Source organism: Panthera uncia, chromosome B1 (assembly GCF_023721935.1).
Source record: "Panthera uncia isolate 11264 chromosome B1, Puncia_PCG_1.0, whole genome shotgun sequence".
Taxonomy (NCBI): Eukaryota; Metazoa; Chordata; class Mammalia; order Carnivora; family Felidae; genus Panthera; species Panthera uncia.
This window is the reverse complement of record NC_064811.1, coordinates 189,614,247-189,637,829: the sequence shown is the minus strand read 5'-3', so window position 1 is coordinate 189,637,829 and position 23,583 is coordinate 189,614,247.

The window sequence follows — 23,583 nt, the reverse complement described above, 5'->3', positions numbered from 1 at the left end:
AATGACAGTTCTACTTCTGGTTCTGGATAAGATGATGTCACCACACTCTACCCTGCCTCTTTCACTGACTGCAACTGTAAGGCCTGGACACATTTCCTGAAACAGCCACCAGAGGACTAATCAGGGGGATTGGGATAGACTTCAAGAAAGTCCGAAGTCTTACCTAATATCATCTAAATCAGATATGGGTGAGACCCAAGGTACAATTCATCCTGAGTCAAATTCCTCTCCCAACTGTGAACCTGTGAAAACAAACAAGTTATGCGTTTCCAAAGAATGGTGGGGCAGGCAAAGAATGGACAGACCTAGGGTAGGCAGGCAAAGGATAGAAAGTACACCTTCATTACAAAAGGGAGAAATCGTAAAGAAGAAGAGGGTAAAAGGCCCATGTTCCAAAACCTAACAGGACAAACAACAGTCAACTTTCAGTCTCTAGAACAATTCTCTTGGCTGAATGCTCTGCCTTCTAGGCCCAGTGAAGTGACAATGTCATCCCAATGACTGTAAGGTCCAAGACGAAGGAATCAGTGTCTGGTGATATCCCACTTCCTGATTCACAGGTGGCCGTCTTCTCGCTGTGTGAAGGCAGCAAGGAGCTCTCTGAGATCTCTTTTATAAGGGCATGAATTCCATTCATGAAGGTTGCACCCTCGTGACCTAATTACTTCCCAAAGGCTCTACCTTTTAATGCCATCACTTTGCGGATATGAATTTTGGGGGGTGCAAACACTTAGCCTGCAACAGAGGCTCTAGGAAAGAACTGATTCCTTGCTCTTCCAGGTTCTAAATGTTGGCTCATACTCTTTGATTCATAGGTATTTTCCATATTTATAGCCCTCAATCACATAACCTAACCTCTGTTTCTCTTCTTAGATACTCTCTGCCTCCTCCATCTTCCTTATGACTGCATAGGGCTCACCTGAATAGTCCAGAATAATCTCAAGTTAATGTCCTTAATTTAATGCTATCTACAAAGTATCTTTTAGTTTTCACATTAACATATACTCAGTTTCTGGAGATTAGAAAGTGGCATCTTTGGGAAGCCATTATGTTGCTTACCATTATAGTCTGAACAAAACAATTAATGAATGATCATGCAGATATGAAAGGTAAAACTTACCAGATAATAATTATTTTTGTTCTGTTGTATTAGGTTTTTCTATTTTTCCTTGGCCTCTTAAAATTTCAATGAGATAATACCAGATGTGGGTTTGGCTTCAGGCCTTGTCTAGCAAAGCCGATGTCCGCAGAAAGGATTACTCAGGACTCCATGCAAGTCAAGAGAGGTGAGAGGGAGGCTAGGGGAAGTCTCCCTGAGCGGGTCTCAAGCTCCCTATGTATTGAACTGCATTTAGGGTAACATTGCACAGTACGTCAGTGGGTTACATGCCAGTAAGAACCTATAGAAAACATGCTGAAAAACAAGACAGGGTAAAATATTCCATGCAATAACATGGTCTAAGGAATTGATGAGAATAGGCAGGATCTAACCCCTAGATATACATTAACTAGATAAGCGAAGTGTGGTCTGCTGTTCTCAGCAAGGCCAGAAAGCAGTTTTCTGCTTTGTAATGTGTTCCTTATGATCTCCTAACCCAGGACATAGCTATTTAATTTCCTACAAGCAGATATGGAAGTGTTTTCACTCATCTTTTTTCAAAGTAAGGAATTTGTAATAGCCATGTCTTTTTTTTTTTCTTTTTGAGCTCCAATAATTATTTATTTTTTCTTTAAAAAAAAATGTTTTTTAACGTTTATTTATTTTTGAGAGAGAGACAGAGCATGAGCGGGGGCAGGGCAGAGAGAAAGGAAGACACAGAATCCGAGGCAGGCTCCAGCCTCAAGGCGGGGCTTGAACCCAGGGACTGTGAGATCATGACCTGAGCAGAAGTCGGTCATTTAAGTGACTGAGCCAGCCAGGTGCCCCTCTGGTAATTAATTCTATCTTTTGGTCATTTACTTCTCTTCATGTCTCTATTATTTCTGCAATACCTATTTAAAAGATTTTCAGGGGCACCTGGGTGGCTCAGTCAGCTAAGCGTCCAACTTTTGGTTTCAGCTCAGGTGATGATCTCACAGTTTTTCAGTTTGGGCCCTGCGTTAGGCTCTGCGGTGACAGAGCAGAGCTTACTTGGGACCCTCTCTCTCCCTCTCTCTGCCCCCGCCCCCCCGTTGCTCGTGATCTCTCTCTCTAAATAAAACTTTAACTAAATAAATAAAAGGTTTTCAAGTTTATGTGTATATTCTCTTTGTTTCAGAAACTTATACTGTCCATTCTCCCTTTGCATTTAATTCTGGGAGAAATATTAGACTTCATTTTTCTGTTCCCTAATTTTTCTCTTTCTCTGCATTAAACCTAACAACTCTTTTTTTTCTGTCAGGGAAAAAAAAATTTATTTTCTGTAGCCTCTACCTCTTTCACCCCACCATTATGTATGCAATTTCCTCTCACTTTCTTCTGAGGGTGGCTATTTAATTACATTTTTTAAATGTTTTCTCTTTCTTTTATTCTCTCATAACTTTGTCTTTAATGATGTTCCTCTTTTTCTTTACTGTTGTGAGTTATTTTGTCTCAGGGTGCCCAGTGTCCTCAATTTCCTATTGACATTTTATTTACTGGTAAAGATTACTGTTCACTTGTTCACAGATACTATGGATGCTGCAGATTTTGTCCCCAGATACTGCTTCTGCCTGAGAACAAACGCTTTTGACACTGAGTGTCCAGAATACGGAGGGGGGCTGAGCTGCGCAGTCCATTCTGAATGTGCGCCTCAATCTGTAATTCCAACAATTATCCTCCATTCGGTCCGCTGCTGGGGCAGCCACACCTGCCTCCATCCAGTCTTCTTTGTATTCTGAGACCTGTGATTGGTTTCTTGTCTGCTTGTTCTCTGTTGTTGTGATCCCATTTCTTTTCTATCTGTGAGGAATGCCTCAAATATTATGGTGTTTTGATAGCACTCTTTGGTGTTTTCCAGTGAGAGTTAGTATGAATTTTTTTTAATGTACTTTCTATTATTTCATACATTTCTTATAGTTTCATTTTCACCACCTTCCTTTATTCAATTTGCTGACACCTCCCATACTTCAAGGATCCATTGACATATCCTTCCTCTGATGTGTTTTGTTTATTTCAGCTTAGAAAGGTAGCTCTTTAATACTCTTACAAATCACCTGATTTTTTTTTTCTCCTTTTTCATGCTCATCAACTTGGTACTAGTTCAATGCTTCTCCCTCGGATGGTGAGTGACACAGGAGGATAGTTTTGCTTTATTATTCTCTGTTATAATCACAAGGATTAATAGATCACTTAGCACATGGTTGTTACAGTGTTGTTGTTTTTTTCAATTAAAAATAGTTTATTCTTGAAACCATTCTTTTGTTGTTGTTAAAGGTGTGTGAGTGGCTACAACAAAGGATGGGGTTTTTCAGCAGCACCAGTAAGAACAGGGAAATAGTACATTTGTCACAGGGAGCATAAAGGCATCTAGTCACAGAAGACGCAGGAAAAGATATAGGTAAATCTTGTCACATACATTTAGTTTTGATAAGGGAAGTGTAAGAAGTTAAAGAAAAGGGAAGAATTATTCAGTAAATAATACGAAATTATTGACTAGTAATTTACAAAGAGGTATCTTAACACCTTAACATTATGCTGTATTTCAAAATAAATTTCACATTAAAATATCGATATAAACAAAAAATAGAAGATAAAACCAATTAATATTTATCCAACATCTGTTAAAAGATGATCTTCTACACTTCAGAGCTATAAATCACAAGGGAAAGGATAATTGGAATTAACCGGATGAAAATTTAAAACATCCGTATGAGAGAAAAATAAGTAACAAAAATGGGGAAAAACTTGGCAGTATTTTGGCTGAATTAATAAGTTAAAATAATTAATATATTAGTGTTATTTTAATTTTTCAACAGCAAGAAACTGAACTAAAAATCCAAGACTGTTTCTCGCTTTCATTGTTTCTTTAAAAAAACCTTTGAGTACCTCAAGAGCATTACTAAAGCGCACTCATTTAATCAGGATTCCGTATAAATCATAGATTTGGAAATAATTTTATTTAAAGGAAAGATGAATGAATTACTAAAATTGTAAAACAACTGGAATCAGGAAATCTTTTGAGAGAAAAAAAATGACACTTGACACTTGCATTGAAGAGTGGTTCAAATGACCTAACCTTACATGGTTTGGGGAGGTGGAACATTCTAAAATTTCTCCCCTAAAATGGTAACATCTTGTTGCAAGATAAAAATGATTTCTCACTTCTTTGAAAGTGATATAAAAACCAGTTCAAATTCTGGCTTTCAGGGCACCAGCAGGGAATGAGGTTTTTAATGGGACTGTTGAGGCTCAGAAAAGTAAGTGACGGGATATTCAGTTCCTGTTCTCATACAGAAACCATTGTGTCCATAACTGTAAAAGAAGTTTTGACGTCGAGACTCAATTTCAAAGGTGAATGTACCTTATTTTATGAATGAACATTTTTTAAGTGAGATACTGGCACCCATAGTTATGTACAGTATTTTTTTCCCTTAAAAAAATGAGTTTTCAATTGGGTTCCGCTGTGCGTGATCACAGTCTGAGCGTTAATGCCCGAAAGCTACTGAAGGGAGCTTATGAAACTTATTCTTTGCAGATTCAGGAACAAAAGTTTCATGCTACCAAAAGTTGCACAAAGGATAGTGCAGGAGGGAGGGATAATGTTGTGTGATTTCTCAGGAACCCTTCTGAATGGCCCAATGATTATATGTATAAGCCATTTCTATGCATGCTCCCTGGAAACACTTTCTTCCTAAGTAAAGGAACCCACTATAGGAATGCACATTTTCTTTGCTTTCACTACCTTATTATTCTTTGTGACAGAACTTGACACAGAGCATTAGAAGGTTTAGTTTTGTACCTAGGATTGAGTATGGTTATTTCTATATTTAAATCATCAATTCATTTAAAAATTAAACATTCCACAATACCCATGGCCTTCCTATCGACAATGTTATAATTATATCAAGGCCAATTGGACTCAAGTAAGTCATGAAATTAGTTACAAAAATTATGTTAGGTGTTGCAATATGCTAGTACTGTTCCAAACAAATTATACTGATGAAAAATAAAAAACAGTTATTGCAGAACAAGGAAAGAAATTAAAGACTGTGAGGCTGTTTGCAGTGCACCAGTCCTAGGCAAGTGAATGCATTAAGTAAAGATTTTTTTGAGAAAGTCATTTAAATTGATCTTTCTTGATTTCCCTTTTTGTTTTTTTTCCAAACAGCTCCTTTCACCCAGCTACTGGCCTTATCTTCTTGCTGCCCCAGTGCTTAATGCCACTCTGGTTGCAGCCCATTAAGATCTGTCTCTGGACTTTCCGTGTCCTCACATCCACTATAACTGCAGCAGATTTTTCTCATCCCTTCAAGACCTTGCCGGGTGATTGGCTGACAATTGCTGAGAAAACCACACTGAGTTGTCAGTAACACCTTCAAGTCTTTCTTCTTTCCAGAAAGATTGGCCACAAATTAGGATCATTTCAGTTTCTCGGGTGCAAGACTGAGTTTTTATTATTTTTTTTTTGCTGTTATTGCTGTTTTATTGTTGTTTGCGTTGAGGGAAGGAGAGGATAAACTAAGGAGAAAATATAAACTTTTAATCCTGCCTCTAATAGACAGAGGTTTTGAAAGAGTAGTTATAAAAGACCAAGTTCTAGGACACTAGTACCAACGGGTTTTCAGGCACACTATTCACAGATTTGGAGTTGAATGTCATCAGACTAGCATGGTTTGTTGTTTACTACAGTTCGTATCAAGGCTGCTGGGCCTGTTTGCAGATTGCCTGGCCCCTGAAGGCATGTCAGTGTGCAGCACCTCTCACAGGCCTTATTCTCCCACAGGTAAAACCTGGACTTACTTTAGAATTTTACTGATTTGAAATTTAACAAGACAGAAACAAACAAACAAAAAAAGATGATATATATTTATAAATAAAGAGTATCGATTGAGGATGAAGTTTGGGGCCACTGTGTTTTTAGGCTTACTGTCTATATAAATGAAGCTCTTTGGAAAACTGACTCTATTTCGCTCCTGTGCCATAGAGTGTTGATGCGTTGGTAACCTAAAACAATCACTGCAAGTAGCACTTGACCTGAATGTTCACTGCCTCAGCCTAGTTTACACCCAACCGCTTGTTGAATGTGTACATCCGCTATGCCACTTACATAGACCTAGCAGCAGCAAGGCACCCTGGGCTCGAAGTCTAAGGAGACACTCACATTCAAGTCTAAGGAGTTCACCAAACACCTGCGGAGTCCTGAGCGTGAGCGCTTCCTTAAATGTTGAGCAGTAGGCGTCTGGTTCTGAAGAAGAACGAACGCATAGCAAGCTTACTTGCAGCAGTCATTACAGATCCATCATCTGGCCATACAAATGTATTATACTGGGCTTAGCCCAGATTTATCATAACTTAACAAAAAGTTCTCAGTTACCACATAAAAAATAAGTTCCTTTTTTTAGAAGACTGGAGACCTGGTGATCTGACCCCTGTTTCTAAACCATATCAATGATTGTGTCTTTGGGTGTTTGTTTTTTGTTTGTATCTTTGTTTGTTTTTTACAAAGGAGTTTGTAAAACTCAAGTATCCATAAAGTATCTACTCATTTAATTTTACCTGCTCAGCTCCATTATGGTCTAATTCACCATCATCTCTCCTAGGGCTACCGTTATATTCCAATTTGTGTTCATTGTAGAGGAGACATCATTCTCCTGGGTGCTTCATGGGACGCTGCATGGTCCTCTCTCACTGTAAAGTGATAGACCCATTTGTCATTTTGGACTTTATTGTAGATGGGGAGTCATCCCCTTGGATGATACTTACACTAAGGCACAGGTGAAGGGACATTATCAGTTTGGGAACCAGAGTAGAAGAAATGAGAATTGACTCCTATTAGGACATGTTTTTCTTAGAAATTAGCAAAAAAAAAAAAAAAACAAAAACCTAAAGAGACCGAAGATTTGGCTTCTTCAAGTGGGCATTATCATATAGAAATACGAGTATTAATATTTCATGACCTCATAAGTACCCACATGCTAGTAAGTTCTGGGTTTATATGGGTTACATTTAAAAAAAAAATTATCCAGGGTAAACTTCATCTCATTGTTTACCTTTTGACAATAAGTGCTAAGTCCTTAGAATAAATGTAGGCACTTAATAAGTTTTGTGCATTTAATTATTGAGAAGATTCAACATTTAAAAGCTATTTTAGAAAAGCAAACATTTAAAAAATGGTATAGGCTCTGTTCATTTGTATGAAAACTGGCAAGAACTATCTATTCTTATTTCTTAAACAAAGACTTATGAGGTTCTCATTTTCTTCCAATCCACTGAACAATGTGATGATTAAGCAAAACTTAACCTTTAATAAAATAATTGACTGCACCTAAAATTATCTTGAAAAATTCAGGCAATCATTAGTGATTAATATTGGAGCATCTCTGGTATATTACATGCTGGATACTATGAGCTATAATTTGGGACATATTCTGAATTTCCTTCACTATGAAAATTCATCATTTTCTGGTTAAGGATTTTTTTTTTTTTAGTTTTTACATTGGAGTAAAATATGATTTGATTTTTAAATGATAAGTGACTTTTTCTTACCACGTAGAACTATTTTTAAAATTACATAATATACTTGATATGTACATAAGAATGTGTAACAATTAATCTCTTAAATTAAACATTAGAAATTAACTGATGCTAATTGTGTTTCCTTGTGTTCTCACCATTTCCTTTTCTCATCATTGGAAGTGATCACTGCTTGAAATTTTTACATTCAAACACTCTTTTTAAATGAGCTTTAAAAAAATTAATATCTAGAAGTTTAATGGCTGAGTCAGAGCTACGTACATTCTACTCTGTAGGATAGTTTCAAGTAGTTTTCTAAAGAGGTGGATCAAATCTTACTTTCATTAATAGTGCCTACTGGTTCAAATTGATTGACACCCTCACTATCACTTGGAATTATGATACTTTTTAATGTTGCCAATCTGGTGAGTATAAAATTGTGTCTCATTATGGTCATAATTTCATTTCCCCGATTACCTATGTGGTACAACATCTTGTTGTAGACTAAGTGGCCCTTTCCTGTTGTGCAAATGTCATTTCATGTCTTCTTCCAGTGTATTTCTGATTTTTTTTATGGTCTTTCTCTTATTGACTAGTAGACATTTAGACATTAACACTTTCTTGCCTGTGTGTTCTTAAATATCTCCTTATAGTTCTAGTGTCTCTTCACTTTACTTAGGATGCCCTGTGATAAATAAAATGGCTCAATTTCAGTGTAGTCAAACATTCAATATTTTATATATGTTGGTTGTGTCTTTTAAATACATTCTCTTCCTTAAATTTTTTTTAAATGCTTGTTTATTTTTGAGAGAGAGATAGAGGACAAGCAGGGAAGGGGCAGAGAGAGAAGGAGACACAGAATCCGAAGCAGGCTTCAGGCTCTGAGCTGTCATTACAGAGCCTGACGTGGGGCTAGAACCCACGAGCTGCGAGATCATGGCCTGAGCCGAAGTCAGACGCTAAACCGACTGAGCCACCCAGGAGTGCTTAAATAAATTCTCTTCTAAAACAGATCCATGAAGACCATTATTATTTCTCTTGATTTTTAGATGCTCAATCCATTAAGGTTTTTTTTTTTTTTTTTTTTGAAGTGAAATAGGATATCAATTATGTTATCCTTCCCCCTTTAAATAGCCCAGTTTTTCCCATGGTATACAGTGTCACCTTGTCATTTAGCCCTTCTCCTTATGTATGTGGGTCTTTTGTTTATGTCTCCGCCAGTTTTTCATTGGTTTAATTTGTCTGTAAATTTAAGAACATTTTTTTATCTGGCAAGGTCATAATTGCCATCTTATAGCTCTTCAGGAGTGGTTTGGCTAGACTTTTATTTTTCCATCCTAATTTAAAATTACCCAGCCAAGTTTCTCAAACAGTCCTGTTGAGAATTTGATTAAAACTAAAGCTACTGGGGATGTATATGAGCTTAATTTGTTGCTTTCTTGCTGTAAACATAATATAGATTTGCTCTCCAATGAAGTTTTGGGGTGATGGTGAAGTGGTTCAGAACCAATGGGCAGGAAAGAATTCTTGAAGATGTCTTTGGTGCAAAAAGGTAATTTTATTCAAGCATGGGGACAGGACCCGTGGACAAGAAGAGGTACCCTGGGGTTGTGACGGGTAGCTGATTATATACCTTCATGGTGAGAGGGGGTTAGGGATAGAATAAATCTTCAAGGTATTTTGGAAGCAAGGTTTCCAGGACCTTGAGAGGTTAGGTGTTGTTAGGAAAATACCATTTATTACCATTCAGTAAAACCTCAGTCATGAGACCCTTCAGATGTATATCAGGGGGCCATGAGCTTGGAATATGATTGCCAGCATATATCTTGGGGCAGTTGAGATAAAGGAAGTTTCCAAAGGGATTTTTATATGTTAAAGTAGACTTACAGGATCCTGGGGGATCAAGATAATGTTAAGCCAAGATTCCCTTTGCTCTCAGCAAAGTGTCATCATCAAGGCAGCTGAGCTCCTGGAGGGAGGTTACTCTGCCAGTTTCAAGGACTTGTCAATGGGCTGTAGGCAGTAAAGAAATTTAATTTTTCATTTGCCTTAGTTTCTCACATCACCATGGCAAGCACTTAAACCCCTTTCCTTTGTTCTCGGGTAGCCAGGAGTGTCCAAGGAATATCACACAGATCCCACCTGGTTGGGTGATGCTGTTAGCCTTTACTTTGCCCTCAGCTTGCCCCACGCTCCTTCATCACTCTCCATTTAATTTTGCCATTTACTTAAATTTTATTATCTTCTATCACATTATTATCTTCTATCTTTATTATCTCTATCACAAACTGCACAATTTTTGTTAGATTTAATATAAATGCACGCAAACATTTCCTAAGTGTTTTGATATATGGTACCTGATTTTAATTAAGTTGCAAATGTTTCCTAATTCCTTATGATTTTTTTATTAACCTGATTTTTTTAGTTATGTTAATCAATTTCAAATCATATGTAGGTTTTATCTTTATATCTTTGTTATTGATTAGTACTAGCATGCTTCCACCATTATCAGAAAACATCGCATATATAATTCTAATTATTTGAAATTTGTTGAGATTTGACTTAACGATCCAATACGTGGTTAAACTTTTATAAGTGCTTTATGATTGCTTTCAGAAAATGTCCATGAACATTGTGATTGTTAATTTTATCTGTCAGCTTGATGGGTTTGGAGTGCTAAGATTAAATATTATTTCTGGATGTGTCTGGGAAGATGTCTCCAGGTGTTTTTGATTAGCATTTGAATTGGCATACTCAGTGAAGTAATTGCCCTCCCCACTGTGAATGGGCATTTTCCAATCCCTTGAAGACCTGACTGGAACAAAAGGCAGAGAGAAAGGAATTTGATTCTTTTGCTTTCTGCCTGTTTGAGTTGGGGCATTTCATTTCATCTTCTCTGGCCCTCAGACGAGGATATACACATCAGCTCTCCTAGTTCTCAGGCCTTGGGAAACTGAATTAAACTGACTGAAATATACCACTGGTTTGCCTGGGTTTCCAGTTCGCAGAACTGGATCTTGGGCTTTCTCAGCCTCCCTAAAGACAGGAATTAATTCCTCCTAATTAATTATGAAGCTGATTCTGTTTCTCTGGAGAACTCAGACTACCGCATTTACTAGTTATGTATGTTGAAGTTAGTGCACTAAAAGTGTATAGCTTTAGGATTTTCAAATTTTCCTCATAAATGGAACTATTCACTATTAGCATCTATTTACTCTTACTGATCTATTTTATCCATGACAATGTTTTCTTATTTAAAAGTGCTTTTATGTATTATTAAAATGTTAACTTTCTTTGTCAAATATTTCTCTCTGATTTTTTTTTAACTTTCAGTATTGTAGTGAAGTTGCTTTAATGTCTACTCCTTTTTCTTTTTTTTTTAAATTAAGACCGTTGGGACGGCAGTTTTAGTTTCACAGAAAAATTGCAGGAAAGGTAGAGAGACAACTTTTGCCTCCATACCTGCATAGCCTCCATCATTATCAACCTCCCCCACAAGAGTGGTACCTTTGTTACAAATGATGAACCTGCTCTGACACATCAAATCACCCAAAGTCTATGGTTTACATCACAATTTGTTCCTGATGTTATACACTGTGTGGGTTTGGACAAATGTTTCATGACATATATCAACAGTCATGGTATCATACAGAGTATTTTCATTGCTCCTCAGATCCTCTGTGCTCCACCTGTTCATCTATCCCCTGACCTCCCTTTCCCTACCCCTGGCAATCACTGATCTGTTCTCCGTCTCCATAGTTTTGCTTTTTCAAAATCTCATATAGTTAGAATCATTCAGTATGTAGCGTTTTAAGAATGGTTCCTTTCACTTAGTATCATACATTTAAAGTTCCTCCATTTCTCAGTGTAGATTATGGTTCATTTCTTTTTAGTGCTAACTAATATTCCATTGCCTGGACATACCATGATTTATTTATCCATTCACCTACTGAAGGACATCTTAGTTGCTTCTGAAATGCCCAGAGTCCAAGAGACCCCAAAAACGAACCACCAGAGTCCAGAGTCAAAGCTAAGCAGCAAGGGTCATTTATTGCAGGTTCGAACCTGGACCTCTGCGCACCCGTTGCCGGTGACGCTAAGAGGCCCCGAGAGAGGTTTTTACAGCCCTTTTATAGACAGGTACAAACAAGTCATGGGGAAATCAGGGATTTTCCACAGTTACAGAGCTGCGATTGGTTGATGTTTAAAGTTGGACCCTTAGCAGTATTCGATTGGTTCCTGCCTTTAGGTCAGACCACAACTGGGGGTACGGGTATCTCAATGATTGATCAGGAATACACGGGCTCGCCAAGCAATTGTACAGAAGCGGAACAAGCTGGTTAGGCTTGGTTAGGTTTCAGTTTCCCGTAACTTAAGCTTTTAAGTTTCAGTTTTCTCAGGCATCTCACTTCCAAGATTTGGTAATTATGAAAAAACTTCATTAATATATATGCACAAGTTTTCATGTGGACATGAGTTTTCAGCTCCTTTGGGTAAATATCAAGGAGTGCAAGTACTGAATTGTATGGTAAGAGAATGTTCTGCTTTTAAAAAAATTACCAAACTCTCCTCTTTTCTAGGGTCTCTGCACTATTTTGTATTCTCGGCTATAGTAAATGTGAGTTCTTACTGCTCCTTATCTTCACAGAAATTACTGTTGTTAGTATTCCGGATCTTGGCCCCTCTGATAGGTGTGTGGTATTATCTCATGGTGGTTTTAATTCACATTTCCATAATAATGACATATGACATGGGTTATCTTTTTACCTGGTTATTTGCCATCTGTATATCTTCTTCTGATAGGGGTGTGTTAAGGTCTTTGATGCCTTTATTATTGTTGAAGTTTAAGTCCTCAGTATATTTTAGATAACAGTTCTTTATCCCATATGTCTTTTGTAATTATTTTCTCCCAGACTGTGACTTGTCTTCTCTTATTCACAGGAGTGTATTTCACACAGCAAAAATTTTTAAGTTATGTTTACCCAAACAATAGTTTGTTTTATGGATTGTGGCTTTGGTATATCTTAGAAGTCACTGCCACACTCAAAGTCATTGATATTTTGTCCTATGTTATCTTCTGAGAGTTTTATAGTTTCATGTTTTACATTTAGGTCTGTGACCCATTCTGAATTAGTTTGTGTAAATGGTGTATGGTTTGTGTTTAGATTCACATTTTTGCATGTGGATGTCGGGTTGTTTTAGCCCTAGTTGCTGAAAAGACTACCTTTCTTCCATTGTATTGCCTTCTTTTTTTGAAAAAGATCAGACGACTATACTTATGTGGGTGTGTTTCTGTCCTCTCTGTTACATTCTATTGATTTATTTATCTATTTTTTGCAAACATCATGCTCCCTTGATTACTATAGCCTTATAGTAAGTCTTGAAGTCAGGTAATATTAGTCCTCTAACTTTGTGTTTCTCCTTCAACATTGCTGCTTATTCTGGGTCTTTTGCCTTTGCATATAAACTCTAGAAACAGTTTGTCAGTATCCACCAAATAACTTGCTGAGGATTTAATTGGAATTTCATTGAATCTGTACATGAAAATTTGGAAGAACTGACATCTTGGTTATATTGAGTCTTCCTGTCCATGTGCATGGGCTATCTCTCCATTTATTTAGTTATTCTTTGATTTGTTCATCAGACTTTTGCAATTTACCTCATATAGATCTTATATATATTTAATGAGATTTATACCTAAGTATTTCATTTTTTAGGATGCTAATATAAGTGATATTATATTTTTATTTTCAAATCCCACTAGAGTAATTGCTAGTATACAGGAAAGTGACTTACTTCTGTACATTAACCTTATATCCTGCTATAATCACTTATTAGCTTCAGGAATTTTTTTGTCCATTCTTTTGGATTTTCTACATGGGCTATTATATCATCTATGAGGAAAGGCCGTTTTACTTCTTTCCCAATATTTTGACCTTTTCTTTCTTTTTCTTGTCTTATTGCATTAGGTAAAACTTCCAGTGCAATGTTAAAAAGAAGTGATGAGAGGAAACTTCTTTGCCTTATATCTGATTTTGATAGAAAAGCTTTCAGTTTCTTGCAACAATATATTACGTTATGAAATTATATTTTAAATGTGCCTCTTGTAAACATAGCTTGATTTGGTTTGCATTACCAATTTGACAATCTATTTTAATAAGCAATTTCATTTTGTTTATAGATATTGTAATTACTGATATATCTGAATTACCTTAATTATTTATGTTCCACTTTTTCCATGTTCACATTCTTCTCCTTCCCCAAATTTTAATTAGTTTTATTTGACTTATCCTAGTATCTATTTGAATTAAACCATCTGTTTAGCTTAGTGCATACAAATGAAATGTTCGTGCATACTTCATTTAATGAATTACACTGTTCATATATCCACTCACATTGTTCAAAATAAAAGAAACTTATAACACTGTAAATTTGTTAACTACCCATTCCAATCTTATATGCTATTATTGTTCAATGTTTAACTTCTTCAGTCTGATTTACCCCCAAGTTTATATATCAATAATATTGTTTCATATAGTCAGTACTTGCTTGGAATTACCCAAGTTTGTAAATATATTTGCACATTTTTCTTTGTTTCTCTTCATGTATGTTTAAGATTAATGTTTTTCTTTCTTGAAATTCATCCATCCAAAGTTCATTTAATAAGTTTCTCTTTGTCTGAATTGTCTTCCTTCTACTCCCTTTCTTAGTTTATATTTTAGCTGCATATATAATTCTAGATTAACAAATATTTCTCCTTGTCAGCATGAAAATATTTTTGTAGTATCTCCCTAATTCCAAAGCTGTTGTTTATAATTTAACTATCAAGGTCTTTCCTCTGTGAAGTAATCTGTTTTTCCTTTCTGTTTCTAAGGTCTTTCTTAATTGTTCATTAGTTTTACTTTGATGTATTTAGGTATGAGTTTCTGTTATTTGTGCCATCTGGGATTCATTGTGCTTCATAAATCTGATGATTCATCTATATCATTAGTTCTGGAATATTCTTGTTGCTATTTTTCAAAATTACTTCCCACAGTTTTTTAAATTTGTTGTGGATCTGAAGTTAGATGCATAGTAAATCATTTCCTTCTGAATTGCTCATATTTTCCATTTTCATTGCTGTCTGTAGGTGAGTTTGTATAAAGGACCACTTTAAGAATTTTCTTAGCCCAGGATTTCATGGGATGACCAGCGAGATTACAGTGTGATTAAAAGAAGGTCTATGTTTTCAAATGCTTTCAAATGTGATTTTGTGGGTCCTCAGCTAGACCCTAATCTGAAAAAGAAATATTGCTTATTTAGTAAGTTTCTTATGCCAAAAGGGGGAATATTTTATTGTAGGCCTTCCTTCACCTAAATTTGAGAGCTGAGTTTATTCAGGTATCTTGTATTTGTATAATTAGGACTAAATTTAATGATGTGTAACAGAAAGCTTCAATATTGAAGTCATTTCCACAATAAAAAAAATATTAATTTTCCCTAAGGTTAAAAAATAACTAGAAGTAGTTAGTCCTAGATAAATATGATGATTCAATAATTGTCATGAACCCAATTTCCTTCTATATTTATACTCTGCCAACTGTAAGATAAGACATTTATAACGAAGGATACCTGATTACAAATGAGTGCTATATCCCTATGTTCTCTGTTGCTGACAGAGAGAAGTGAAAACAAGAAGAATATATACACCTATGAGCAGGCTCCACTAAAGAGATTTAACAGGTCACCCCCTCAGTAATTACACTTGTACATCACAGGCAGAATTTATGTTTGCATCATTACTTGTATATGGGAAGATGGATGGAAATCTCGTCTTTAGCTGTACATATTGCCACCCAAATAAAATCGGGGTTCAGTAATTAAGGTGAATGGGAAACGTATATGAGATAGGCAGCAGACTTTCTCTGGTACATGGAACCAAACTCTTTTCTTATTCGCTGCAGTCATTGACCTTAAGACTATAAATCAAGCGTACTGCCAAAGTCAACAGAGATAGTCCCGTCCAAGGACCATAAGAGCTTCAGCTTTACCTTAGAACTAGGGACTAGAGGTCCCATTATGTTTCGAACACCTATTTACTTACAAGCTCAGCTATGCACTTCGAAACTTGTTTGCAGTATTTTATCAAGGTCTTTATTGCAAAACATTATTTCAAAACACAGCTGTCTTCCACTTAATGTAAATGATCTAATTCTAAAAACCTAATATTCTGTACGAAAATATTTAAGAGAATAATTACCTATTCCCCGTTATTTTAAATGGGAAAAAAATTATAATGCATTGTACCTCAGCCAAAACCCCCAACCAATTTCCTAACGCATTACTAAATGCAATAAAATGCTTACTTATAAGTAACAAAATACTGTGTTTGGATGTAAAAATGCTTAAAACTTTCCTTCCTGATCATCAACCAATTAATGTGGTTGTTAAATTCGTTTTGAATCCCATAAAATGTACAGTTTGCATGTCACACCATAAACATTCTGTTTACGATACGGGAAGGCCAATAACACATAACAATAAATAAATTTGCTAGAAAAACTGCACACAAAAATTTACAATAAAACGGCAATATCCTGTAATAAACTATAACTCACCATTTGCGTTGGAGATGTAAGACTTGAAGAAGCCTGAGAATTTAGGAACGGAGGAGGGTTGAACAGTCATTATTTTCCTTTGGTAACAGAAACTGGTGGTGCAGGAAAGTCAGGTGCAGAAGTCGCAAATTCAGGTAAGCTAGCCAACTCAGAAGTACCAATGCAGATTGTCTGCTGTTCTGTGCTGGAGGAAAACATGCCAAATGGAACTTTGCACTTCAAATGGTAAAATGCAATTTTTTCCTATTACACCATAAAACATAACAGGTCTTTTAATTTAAAGGAAGGAGTCCTATTCTATTGCCATAACATTCAAGAAAACAATGTTTATTATGGCATCAATGTAACTGATCCGCTGTGATACCGCCCTACGTGCCAGCACCACCTGAGATTCACGTCCCCTTGTTTACCATCTGTGTGCTTTTCAAAATATCTACATGTAATTCTGACATCCTACTAATTGTTCCTGGAAGGTAATTCAAGATTCATTCCCTAATTTGTTTAAAATATGCTATTGTGTTTTAAGGATATAAATATCTATCCATTTTTATAAAGACATTTTGGTTTAAAAACTTGTGTTGGGAGGTGTGTTTATATTCTGATATTTGGCTAATGAAAACCAAACTAACCCCCTGAAGATGTAGTAACCACATTCCTCCCATGTCTTCCCTCTTACAACTAACAATCCGAGGATAAAACACAACAAGGGAGAACAGGAAGACTGAGATGTGGACTTAAGGAAGGAAGCAAGAAGCTCGCCGAGCCCTTTACCATAAGGGCATGGAAGTTGCTGTGCGCCCGCCTCCTCTTTCCACAAGAAGGTATTAGGTCTCCACTTTTGTGGGGATGGCATTGGGCCTGTAAGGAACCTGAGCATACACAACCATTTGGCTCTCACATTACACCTCAATAGAGGAACCACCGACTAAAAAAAAGAAAAAAAAGCTTAAACTGTATTCAGAGTCCTATCATATGAAATGTCCAGGATACAACTGAAAACCACTTGGGATAACAGGTTGCAGGAAAATCACAATGTGAATGAGAAAAGACAATCAAAAGACACGGTCACAGAGATGAATTGGATGTTGGCATTTCTGACAAGACATCAGAGAAGCAATGATAAAATGATTTTAAAAGTAATTACAAGCTATCTTGTGACAAATGAACAAATGGACCATTCTGGGAAAGAAATAGAGATTACAAAAAGAAAGAACCAAGCAGAAATTACAGAACTGAAAAGTAAAGTAGCTGAAATAATCTCTCTGGACAGGTTTGCTACCAGAATGGAGATGATAGAGGATATAATCAGAGAACCTGAGGACAGATCAACAGGATTTAGTTCACCCAAAATAAAAGAAAGAAAATAGACTGAAAAAGTCATCTTGTGAGACAGTAACAAAGGAGCTAACATCAGGGTTTCAGAGGTCAGAAGACAGAGGGGCTAAAAAGTATGTGAAGAAATAAAACCTTCCCAAATTTTATGAAAAAAGATAAATCTACAGAGTCAAGAGGCTGAGCATGCCCCCGATAGGATAATCCCGAAGAAATCCAACCAAAACACAACATAATTAAATTTCTGAAAACTGAAAACAAAACAAAATAAAACCCTTTGAAACCAACCAGTGAATAACAACACAGTATTCACAGGGGAATACTAATCGAACACAAGCGATTTGACATCTAAAACCATGGACCAAACAAGCACTGAAAGAAAAAAATTGTTGATCACATTCAGTAAAAACCTATTTCAGGAATATGAAGGGGAAATAAAGGCATTCTCAAATGAAGGAAAATGAAGAGAATTTGTAATACAGGCCTACCCTTAAAGAGTGGCTAAAGAAAATTCTCCAAACAGAAAGAAATTATAACAGAGGAAGCCTTGGAATTTTAGAAAGTAACAAATGCCACCATGAGTACAATAGAGGTGAACATATAATATACTATCCTTTTTCTCAAGAGTTTTAAATCACATTCAATTGAAGCAGAAATTATAACTTGATGCAGAACTCAATGTAGGTAAAAGAAATAGTTGAGACAAGTACAGTTTAAAAGGGGGGGAAGTGAAAAGGATCTAAAACGTGTAGGGTTTCTACACGTCATTAGGTGTAGTAAAATGTCGATTTGTGTACTTTGGCATTTGTGTATTGTAACAACTAGGAAAACCACTAAGATAGTTATTCAAAGTGATAGACTGAAAAATACTGTGAACAAATCAAGATTAAACCTCGAACAAAGTTCAAGTAACCCACAGGAAGACAAGCAAAACAGAAACTGAGGAATGAGAAGAGAAGCAATCAGAAAGTAGATAATAAAATGGGAGACTTAAGTCCTAACATATTACTAGTTATCTTAAATATGGATGATCTTCAGGGCACCTGGGTAGCTCAGTTGGTTAAGCATCCAACTTCAGCTCAGCTCATGATCTCATGATCCATGAATTTGAGTCCCACGTCAGGCTCTATGCTGACACCTCAGAGCCTGGAGCCTGCTTCAGATTCTGTCTCTCTGTCTCTCTCTGCCCCTTCCCAACTCACGCTCTGTCTCTCAAAAATGAATAAATGTTATAAACATTTTTTTTTTTAAATGTGGATGATCTAGGGGCACCTGGGTGGTGTAGTCAGTTAAGCGTCTGACTTTGGCTCAGGTCATTATTTCACAGTTCATGGGCTGAAGTCCTGCATTGGGCTCTCTACTGCCAACACAGAGCCTGCTTTGAATCCTCTGTCCTCCTCATTCTCTGCCCCTCCCCCCCACTCTCTCTCAAAAATAAATGAACATTTAAAAAATGTAGCTGACCTAAATACATTAATTAAAAGAAAGATGTTGGCAATGTGTTAAAAAAACATGGCCCACCTCTATGCTATCTGTAAGAAAGTCAGTATAAAATGCAATGGCATCAGTAATTTGGAAGTAAAAGGATGCTATGCCACCATGAAGCAAAGCAAAACAAATCACACCAGGAGTGGCTTTCTTAATATCAGTTAAGGTAGACTTCAGAGAAATGTACCAGAGGTATCTTACATACTGATACAAGGATCAATACACTAGAAAGTGAGAACTGTTGTAAATGTGCATGCTCCAAATATCAGAGCCTCAAAGTACATGAAGCAAAAACTGATAGAAATGAATTGAGAAAAGAGCCAGAAAGGGAAAGCACACATATCACTATTATAGTTGAGGATCACGTCACCTCACTGTCAGAGCCATTAGAGAGAAAGCAGCAAGAATAAACTGAAGCCACCAACATGCTCTAGTCTGCATACATAGACACTCTACTAAAAAAATGCAGATTTCACAAATTTTTATAAAGGCTTACAGACTTTCAAGATAGACTACATTCTAGGCCATAAGAGCAACAGATTTTTAAAAGAATTTAGACCATGCAGGATATATTCTCTGACCATATGGAATTAAACTAGAAATCAATAACATAAACGTAAGAGGAAGATTTTCAAACACTTGGGAATTAAATAACACATTTCTAAATAATCTTTGGGTTCAAGAGGAAGCCTCAAAGGAAATTTGTGAAAATACATAGAGCTGAACGAAAATGGAAATACAACATGTCAAAAATAGGTGTGATACAACATAGTCACTAGACATTAAAGACAGCAAAACAAAGTGAGGAAAAAAGAATACAGAATAGAAAGGAGGAAATAAAACCCTACAACTGCAGATGACTTACCTTTACAAAGTTTCCTAAAACCCAAAAGTGAGTTGGCCAACATCAAAAGGTACCAGATGAACACACAATAACCAATCACAATTCTAGAAAAGAATGTGTGAAAACTAAAATAAAAACATAGTACCATTTACAATTATTCAACAGAAAACTGTATATTCACATGTGTTAAATAAATCTAACAAAACATGCACAGAATCTGTACCTGCAATTACAAAAGACTAATTTTAAAAAGTCAAACAAATACTGAATAAATGGAAAGACATACCGTATTCATGATTAGAAGAGTCCACATAAGAAAGATGTCAAATATCTCCTAAGTGATCTTCAGATTTAATTCAATTCCTTTCAAAATCCCAGCAACGTTTCTGGTTTTAGTTTTGGTTTTGAGCTTAGGTAGTTTTTTGTTGTTAATAGAGACAAGTTTATCATAATGTTTGTATGGAAAGGCCCAAGACAGAATAGTCCAAACTATTTTGAAAAAAGAACAAAGTGGAGGAACCAGTCTATCTGATGGGCAGTAGTCAAATCTATGTGGTATTGCTGTAGGTAGAGACTTACAGATCAGTGGACAAAAATAGAACTCAGGTATAGACCCACACAAATATGTTCAACTGAATTTTAACAAAGGTACAAAAGCAATTCGCTGGAGGAAAAATGGCCATTCCAAAAAAATGGTGTTGAAGCACATGGAAATATACAATTTAAAAAATAAAAGTTAACCCGAATCTTATACTTTTTATGAAAATTAACTCAAAATGAATCACAGACCTAAATGTAAAATATAAAACTATAGAACTGTTTTTATAAAGTAGAAAATATCTTCTAAAGCAGCTTTTAAATAAGTATCAAGATCTTACAGTAGAATGAGTTTGGGATCACACAGGCTAGTGTGCCTAGGTCAGATAAGCAGGGGGAGGACTGGGGTGGGGGGAGGGGAGTGATAGATCACTTTTAAAACAAAGAGTGACGTCTGATTATACGTTTTCCTGGAGACCAGAGGAAGCTTTTATTTGATTCCAAGTGAACTGAAAAAGATTCATGTATTTTCCCAGAAAATGGCAGAACCTGTGAGTTGACATCAGTGTGGAACATTTAAGGTGAGTAAACATTTACTGTTCAGTAGGCTCAGTGGTGGTGTTGAGAGCACAGAGCCACCCAAGCTGAAGATGCTGAGTGAAATAGGAAAATAAATGTCTCACTGGAGACACGGTCAGAATTATGTATAAGAAGTGAAGGGACCTCTCTGATGCGTGGGCACTACGTAATGAAAATTTTCACTACCCGAGGACACACACCTCCCTCTCCCTTCCTTCAGACTTTTGATTGAGATGGAATTTTTTATCATTCCAGGCAGGGAGTTTCATACAATAAGAAAGTTTCTTTTAAAAAATACAGATGTGGATCTTTCCTTTATATTTGCATTTGTAGGTAGAGATTCAGACTGGTAATAACATTTCTAATCATATATAGTCTACCTATTCTATGCTACTGAACATTAAATATATATACATTTTTAATTGTAAACCCATCTAGCTGCCAAGGAAAGAAAGACATCCCACAGGGCCCCAGTGAAAGCTAACTTCAGTGAGCTTGCTTTGAAGCCACCAAAGGATATATGTGAATCCCTGATAACATAACATTTCATTTTAACTGAGATGTGGGGGAACAGGGGACAAAGCCCAGGGTCCATAAAAGGTTGGAAGGACCATGAGAAATCTGTTTAAAAAAAAAACAAAAACAAAAACAAAAAGCTAGAATACTGGAGGAACACATGATTATTTAATTGTTGAACTAGGAAACAAAATATTTGTACAAATACAAAAATAATTTTGTATTTGAAATTTACTTTTGGTGGTGGAAGATAAATGTATTTCTGATGTTCTGTGAGATTTCAAACTGAATTCAAATTATTTACAGTTTAAAAAGACCGCACATAAGCATTTTAAAGTAATTTTAACAAGAGAAAAAGAAAAGAAAAAAGGATACATGTGTTCAGTTCATGTATTTTCAGCTCAGGCTTAAGGGTATCTTCAAACTCAAACATAAGTTTACAATCAGACATCACAAAACATGAGGAAATACAAAAATAAATGAGGGCTCTCTGAAAAACAGCAAAACCATAAATGCAGACTCTATGAATGGCATAGATAAGATTTTTGGATAGGTGAAATTCTAGCTGGCATTTGGATTGGTGTGGCCGAATACACTGCATGTAGTAGCAAATTGGATCTAAAATGCACTCAGAGGGGGTGCCTGGGTGGCTCATTCGGTTAAGCGTTGGACTTCAGCTCAGGTCACGATCTCACAGTCTGTGAGTTCGAGCCCCCTAGTCAGGCTCTGTGCTGAAGGCTCGGCGCCTAGAGCCTGCTTCGGGGTTCTGTGTCTCCCTCTCTCTCTGTCCCTCCCCTGCTCTCTGTCCTCAAAAATAAATAAACACTTAAACATTTTTTTAAAAAATAAAGTGTACTCGGAGAAGCAGCTTCGGAGCTGCTGCTCGGTGGGGGCTAATAGTGCCAGCCCCACGGCTTTCTGGGGGTGAAGTGGAGTAAACAGCCGTGGAGAATGGAGAGGTAAAAAAAAAAAAAAAAAGTGATACTAGCAGTAACAGAGAAAGGCCATACTCTACCGGATTTAGGATAAACATTTTCTAGGGTGAGTCCAGGCTCATGCACACGTATAAGCTCTGGTGGAAACTGACAGCACTCAGTCACCATTCTGATGATTCCATGCTGGTTCCCAAGACCCTGGGCTTGACATGTATTGGTTTTTGCTGAAATCAAGGATGGTCTTATTTTTAATTCTTCTTTGTTTGGCCATGTTCCCTCCACTTTGAGTGTTTTGGTAACATACTCTTTTGTAATTTAGTCTCCTAATTTTGCCTATATATATCTCTTAGATTAGCAAAATCAATTCTGGATCAATATATCTGTACAAACTTCAGTGATATTTGAGAATTTCAAGTCAATAAATTTTAGTTAAATATTCCCAGTATTCATTAGAAATATATTAACACTGACTGCTATTGTCATTTTGCTTGATGCATGCCCAAGATGAAAACAAGACCAGATTTGTAATTATTTTTAGTTTTAGCTGTTCTAAAAAAAAAACAACTTGAAATTTTAGGGCATGGTTACATCATTTTTCTCTATCATCAGTGTATCTTACTACCATATTAACTCTTTGTTAAGACTTTTCATAACTTGCCACAAATAATTTATAACAGACTCTTATAACTGATTTCTACCTTAAAATATATCAGTTCCTTATTATATTTTAAAAACCATTAAGATATGATAAGGCATAATATAGAAAATACATGTTTTCTCATTAAAAAGAAAATGTTAGTCATGGACTGAAAGTCTTGAATATTCTTCTAAGTGTGATGACCTCATTTTAGTGATAAATTGTTGAGATTAGCTCTCTAATTCATTACAGTCAATTCTTTCGAAAAAGGTAATAGATATTTCAGTGAATTAGAGAATTAATCTACCATTCTGCCAAACAAGTTAACCTGATAGTTTGAAGCTTTCCTAAGTATAATGTAATTTTAAACTAAGAGAGATCATATCCCATGAGCAACAAATTGAGATACTCTATGTAACTTAATTTTGAATGGTAATTATATTAATGAAATAAGATTTTAAAAGCATTTCAAATCCATACATTCC